Raw genomic sequence first — 8,060 nt, forward strand, 5'->3', positions numbered from 1 at the left:
GACAATCAATGGCACACAATATGCTCCACTTCTGAGGCAGTTACGGGAAAATAGTAAACTGAAGTGCCGCCGAAAGCTCACATAAGGCGTGTTATTCAATCAGGACAAGGCTCATGTTCACAAGTCTGTCATTGCCATATCTGCCATTCACGACTGTGGCTTTAAATTGATTGATCATCCGATTTATTCCCTTGATCTCGCACCGACACTTTCATCTATTTCCAAAACTGAAAACAGCTATTTCAGGTACCCACTTTAAGTCCGATGATGACGTCATGCATGACGTAGATGACTTTCTAAACAGCCTAGAAAAGGGGGTTGCATAAAAGTCGCATGGGTACCTTTAAACATGATTGGCAAACGTGTATAGACTGAAGGAGATAACGTTAAAAGATAATGCAATTTGTCCTATAAAATTCAAATCCTTTAATATGAAGCTCACAACATATCCATCAGCCCTCGTATTTCAATCTAAAGAGTGAAGATCTATAAATATTTGGCTACCCGCGCATCTTGATTTAGATGGCGATTATTTTCTATTTTCGGTTTGCCTGTATGTACCTTGAAGCCTTTTAGGATAAATGGGAACAACCAGTCATGGTCCACCTTAGAAACATTTTCTTTAGTCGTTAAAGTAACTTTTTTCTTCTCTGATAATTCCATGTCATTTCTTAACATGTCAAGGAAAAGTGTACTACGAAATTTTAGTTTATCTATTATTTTCCTTATACATTGTATTGGTTATTTTTTTATTAAGATTACATTGATAATTACTGTATCGTAACAATAAGTCATTTTTTACTTAAAGTGAAATAGTCTTGTACACCAAGAATTGCGTTTTAATGGCAGTATTTCTTTATCAGTCGATACATTTTGTTTTTCAAAATCATTTCTTAAACTTATTTAATTATGCATCAATACATTTTACATTAATTTCCGACGAAAATGAAAGTTACCGGGGAAGCTATTATGTAAATATTTAATGCGTTCTTACTGATATGTTTTATCATGCTTTATCAAAGTTCACCCTAAATACTATCAAATACGAAACAAGTTTGACATTGATTTAGAAGAAAAGGATGAAGTTTTTTGACACTTAAATGTTTAGCACACGTTCTTCATATATTTAGATCGACTCCTTGTGGTATCAATAAATAACCACTTACCTTCTGTTTCCAGATCCAGACAAATCCAGGTAGGAATGAAAAAAGATCGAAACATATAAAATACATAATAAAAGGTAGATGCACATATGAATATCTTCACGGTAACCAGTAATGTAACATATGTATACATCTGAAAGAAGTAAAACATTTCCAATCTTTGATATCAAGACAGGAAACGAAGGAAGCTAAGCATGACTTATATTTTCCAGAAGCAATTGTTTGTCTAGTACCCTGTAAAGGTGATTGTACTAGTGCAATATAACTTTTTAGGAAGAAATGAAAACGAAGAAAAACTTTAAATTATAATAAATATCTATTCATTACACCATGAGTCGATATATGTATCTTTCAGTCGATTCAAACACATTTCGAAATAATGTTCAAATCTTGGCCCGAGTGCACATTTAGGTTTTTCCTTTTATTTTATATAATAAATATTATTCTTCATATATTTTTTCATGAAAGTGTTCCAAAATTAGTAGTTTTATTAATATGGTTTATTATAACGTCAGAATGAAATGAACCAATCAAATATATGTGATATCAACACATTGTTACTTATTATCTGTGTTCAGATCCAGACAAGTGCAGGTATGAATGGGGAAAAAATCGAAATATAAAACTTACATAAAAATTTCACACGGATATCATTGATCAGGTTATTATATACAATTATTTTATTGTAACTGGTAATGTCACTAAACTATGTGTAAAAGGGTTTCAAAGATCCGATTGAATAAATCAAGTTATATATCACTACGGATGATAATACCAATACTATACTCACAATCTCATATCGAGTTATATTGAAGACAATTAAACAAAGAAATGATGCATTTCTCTACTGCAATGTAAAGCTAAAGACGAGTTACCGCGGAATAGTAGATATGATTTATGAAATGCATGAACACATTAAACCTTGTTTGTCTTGTATCCTAAGTAGTCATTTGTAACACGTTTTAAATATTGCAGAATTGTTATTGTTAAAAATAAATAGTTTGGTAGAAATGATGAAGAAACCAAGAATAATCAGACAACAATGAAAACTTTTTTTTTTTATCACATCATGAGTTGATATCCAAACAAAGGCATCATAAAACCGCTTAAATCATGAAAAGTTAAAATCATAAGATCAATATGACATTGTAAGTAATTATACTGGTGTTTAGAAAAATAGACTTACTTGTTATGCTACAATACAATTTGTCTTTTATTCAATCGGGAAAAAAGTTGTTTTTCTTTTTTTTTTCTTTTTTTTCTGGGGGGGGGGGGGGGGGGGGGGGGGGGTTCCTATTAATTGTTGTTTCCATTGAATGTTGATTTAGAACTACTTTTTCATTATTTGACGGTAATATCAGTTGTTTTGGGGTTCACAAAATTCTTGTAGTCTGACTATTAAGAAAGTTCTGATATCTGGGCGTCGCATTCAGAAATTCTCATTCAATAGAAAAATAAAACGAAGAAATGAATAGTAATTGATCAATCCAGGCATGTTTCTTAAGTGCGCAATTTAGTCTTTTGAAGTATATGCTCTCCGACGACAACGGAAGAAACGGATAACAAAATGTGCTCACAAAGAAGATCAGCCCTGCATAAAGCTGAAGGTATTGACACAGAAACAAAATAAGTGAAAATGCGATTTCACAGATTATAGTGTTTGACAAAAAATCTTCAAATATTTCATTAACGGCTATTTTTAAATTGGTTGATAATATCATGAGAATAAAAAGGACCAATCAACTCTCTGTGATATCGATTAATCAGTACTTACCCCCTGTTTCTTGATCTAGAGATGTCCAGGTAGGAATGAAAAAGATCGAAATATGATAATTACATCCAATTGCAAATATATATCATAAATAAGATAATTGTTTACAATATTTGTTTTTGTACTTAGTAATGTCACTAAAGCATTTTTAAGTATTTAAATGTTTAGTTAGAAGTTGAAAACTTCCGATTTAATGAATTAAGGTATATATCACTACACATAGTTACAATTTACCTTCAAGACGATTTTATGTCAAAACTTTTCAATGTATGTCTCTACTGTAATGTAATTCGAAAAAACAAGCTATTACTTGCCAAGTACTTTATCAACTTATTCAAAACCCACAATAAATATGGTTCATTATGTATAGTATTCCAGAACACACTATAAGTCAATTGTAACGAATGTAGTTTTATTGTTAGTTCAGTATGATTTGATCTGTAGAAATGATGAAGAAACCAAGGATAATCATAACACTATAAAAACTTATTTATCACATCTTCACTTAATATCCAAACGACCGCATCGCCAACCGCGTAGAAATAACAACAGTAAAAAAGTGTAAATAGCAAGATGCACTCAAAGGTTTATGTATATATTTTCCGATGACAAAACCGATGCTGTAACAGAAAAACAGTATGTACTTACAAAGCAATTTATCCTGAATACTGATCAAATGCGAAAGATATTTCTAAATATTGGAAGTATTGACATAGAAAGAGAATAAGTTAAAGTGAGATTTGACAGATGTAAGCGTATGACAAATAATCCGTTCACACCTTTGACAAACTAAAGGGAACATTTACCTGTATGGCCTTGAATGTAGGTAAAGAAATTCATTTAAAAATTTGTTAAGGCCGTTATTCAAGCATGTTACTGTCCAAATATCAACTTCCTGAGCCTCTCAGAAGCCATTTCAAGATTTTAGCCAGTTTGATACATGTGACCTTGAATGTAGGTCAAGGTCATTCATTTTAACAAACACGGTAGTCCTTCACCCAAGCATGTTACAGGCCAAATATCAAGTCCCATGGCCTCTTGGTTATTGAGAAGATTTCGTTCAACGATTTTTGACTATTTTAACGTATTGTGACCTTGAATGAAAGTCTAGGTCATTCATCAAAACGAAGTTGGTAGTTCTTCGCCCAAGCATGCTACAGACCCAATAACAACTCTCTTGGACTCTTGGTTACTGAGAAAAAAATGTTTAAAGATTTTAGACTATTTGACTCCTTTTGAACTTGAATGAAGGTCAAGGTCATTCATTAGAACAAACTTGGTAGCCCTTTACCAAAGCATATTTCAGGCCAAATTTAAAGTCCCTGGGTCTCTTGCTTTTTTAGAATATGTCTTTCAAAGATTTATTAATGATTGCGCAATCATGCAAATTTTCGAAATGGCGTACTACCTGAACCGGAAGTGCTAATGAAAAATCGAAGGATAATGCGACCGACAGCCAAAAAAACTATTACTAAGGTCTGGTAGCACAGTTACGGCTGATCTGTCACACTCGGTCAATCAAGCCAATGTCAGCAATTTTTACCTGAGAAAGCATGCCGCCTTTTGCTCTTCGACACAACAATGGAAATGTTGGTATAGTTTAGAAGGGAGGGACCACAAAATATATTCGACCCAACTACAGTATTCGATTCAACAGTGTTCGAATTATCCGTGTTTAATTTGCTAAGATAAAGAAGGGGAAAAATCGGGACAGAACGAAACATTGGACTCATCCGATGTATTCGGTTCAAACGTGTTCTTTACTTTCTATCATGGGTGTCTTTGCAATAGTTCAGAATATTTGACTCTAGGTAATGTGATTTTCAGGATAGAAATCATGAAGAAACCCAGAATGATAACATCTTTAGCTATATCCAAACAGAGGCATCGTCGAACCGCTTAAAGATATAGATAAAAGAAATTATTGAAAATAACAAGATGTGTTCCAAGGACAACACCATACAGAAATATAACATGATTAGATTAATACGGCGATGTAAGAAAGCATAGTAGTGATTTATGATTGAATCATTCAAGTTATGTATCAGTATAGATGGATAATATCAAGACTATACTCACAATCTCATCTCGACTTACATTGTAGACGATTTTTAAGAGAAAAAATCGACAAAAACATTCGATTTTGTTTGTCTTATACCGTTAGTAGGTATTTCTAACATAGTTATTGAAGTATTGAAGATGTGTTATTGTCAGTTCAATATGATTTACTAGGAAGTAATGAAGAAGAAATCAATGTTAATCAGACCACATTGAATACTTATTGATCACATAATGATTTTATCAAAATTTGAAAAAGTCACCGTCACACCGCTTACAGATATAAATACATTGTATTGAAAACTGTAAATATAAAGATGTGTTTACAGCACAATATGATAAAAAAATATAATACTTGATCAAATCCAACCACAATGTTAACAATCATACTGGTAAATATTTAGAATAAATAAAGAAAAAATTACGTGTTAAACTGCAATATTATCTTTCATTAATTCAACCGGGGGTACCGGTTTTAGTACTCAATGATGATTCTTTAGCGTAATGTACGTATTTTTTGTTTTGTTTTTGTTGGTTAAAAGCTGCTTCTGCATTGCTTGTTTCTAATAATAACTTGGATTAGAACTACGGTTTTGTTATTGTACGGATTTAACTGTTAATTTTGGTGAAAGATCAAAATTCATGTAAACCAACTATAAGAAATATATGATTTTTGAAAAGCGTTTTCGCTAATGCTTAGGCTACAGAAGAAAAGAAGAAGAAAACATTGATCACTCTATTCACATACATTTCGAAGTAGTTTTCAAATCGTGGTTCGAGCGAACATTTTAGGTTGTCCTACACATATTGTCGATGACATCGAAAGTTACGGAAAACAATTTGTACTTAAAGTGCAATTCATTCTAAATACTTATCAAATATGACACAAAGTTCACAATGTTGAAGACATCGATTTAGAAACAATATGTGAAAATGTGGTTATAGATTTGAGCGTTTGACACAAAATGCGTTATATTTCAGTTACAAATATTTAAAAATCAGTAGTGTATCAATTTTCAAGAGGGTTAGGTACAGCAATCAGATACATTAGTATCAATCAATAACTACTTACGCCTTGTGTCCCGATCTAGAGTTAGACAAAACCAGTTAAGAATGAAAAAGATCGAAATATAAAAAGATTTAATAAATTAAGTTATATCACCATCAATGGATACTTCCAATACTATACTCATATTATCATGTCGACTTACATTGAAGACGATTTTTTATAATTACTCCCATGGATTTCTCTGATGTATTGTAATTCGAAACACCAGTTACCACGTGACATGTATTTCATCAAATTATTCTTAATCAAATATCAAGCTTAAAATACTATGTATATTCCTCTAGAACACACTATAATGTGATCAACGCAGCACTGTAAACATTTTGAAGCTTAGAAATTTAAAACAAAACGAATTCAAACATATTACAATTGAGGAGTGGAAGATAAACATAGTCCATATATAAATATTTTAAGCTATATAAGTCTACATTAGAAAATCGACCTTTTTTGAGTATTTAATTCTGAACAGCTAACAACATTGTGTTATTATCAACTAAAGGATGAGATGTGTCATAACATGACATTATTCTCTGTTGTCTTGGTGCTAAAGACCAAATTTCATGTAAACTAATCATTAATAAATTTCTGATTTCTGGAATTCGGTTTGGTTAAAAAAATCATTCTATAAAAAATAATAAAACGATGGAAAAAAATAGCAATAGAAAAATAAGAATCTTATTAAAAACTCATGCATGTTTTAGTTTTTTTATGTATATATTTTACGATGACGACGGAAGTAACAGAAAAACAATACGTACTAAGTCATTCCCCCTGAATACTAATCAAATATGAAATGCATTTTATAATGTTGGGTTAGCAAAAATATAAGTTAAAATGCGATTTGACAGGTTTTAACGTTTAACAAATAATCCTTTATGTAGTTGGTAGTTTTATCTATTATTGTCATTATTTCATAAGAATCAAGTAAACCGATCGACTCTCTGTGGTAAGTATACCTTATCAATTACCCAATGTTTTTGATCCAGAGAAATCAAGTTAGGAATCAAAATTATTTAAAGTTAATGTTATTGTTTTCAATAATGTCACTAAATCTATGTCAACACTTAAATGATTAGTTCAAAGTTAAACATTTCCGAATGAGTTATTACGTACCAGTTAATTCTAGATCCAAACAAATCCAGGTAGGATTAAAAACGACAGAAAAAATAGTAATAAATCAAAATTGTGCATGATTGTAACTAATCAGATAGCTAGAACTGTCGCCAGGATGGCTGACTAATACCCCCGCAATCTGCACGAGTCAATGGTGAATTGCAACTCTTAATTAGAGGTTAACTAAGATAACCCAGTTGCCATAGCAACCATAATTTTGAGAAAAAGAAAGTTGCCATAGCAACCATAATTTTGACAAAAAGAAAAGGGCATGCACATCTACACATGGTTCTTTATATTTGTGTGGAGTTTCATTGAAATCGGCCCGTTGGTTTAGGAGGAGTTGTCTGGACAAACTTAAAGTTATGGTTCTTATCGGAAAACCTGTTTATAGTGACCAGTTGCCATAGCAACCATCATTTTGAGAAAAAGAAAGTGGCATGCACATCTGCACATGGTCCTCTATATTTGTGTGAAGTTTCATTGAAATCGGCCCTTCAGTTTAGGAGGAGTTGTCCAGACAAACTTTAAGTTATGGTTCTTATCGGAAAAACTTTTATAGTGACCAGTTGCCATAGCAATCATGATTTTGAAAAAGGAAGGGGCATGCACATCTACACATGGTCCTCTATATTTGTGTGAAGTTTAATTGAAATCGGCCCTTCGGTTTAGGAGTTGTCCGGACAAACTTAAAGTTATGGTTCTAATCAGAATACCTGTTTATAGTGACCAGTTGCCATAGCAACCATAATTTTGAGAAAAAGAAGGTGGCATGCACATCTGCACATGGTCCTCTATATTTGTGTGAAGTTTCATTGAAATCGGCCTTTCAGTTTAGGAGGAGTTGTCCGGACAAACTTTAAGTTATGGTTCTTATCGGAAAAAC

Source organism: Pecten maximus, unplaced genomic scaffold (assembly GCF_902652985.1).
Source record: "Pecten maximus unplaced genomic scaffold, xPecMax1.1, whole genome shotgun sequence".
Classification (NCBI taxonomy): Eukaryota; Metazoa; Mollusca; class Bivalvia; order Pectinida; family Pectinidae; genus Pecten; species Pecten maximus.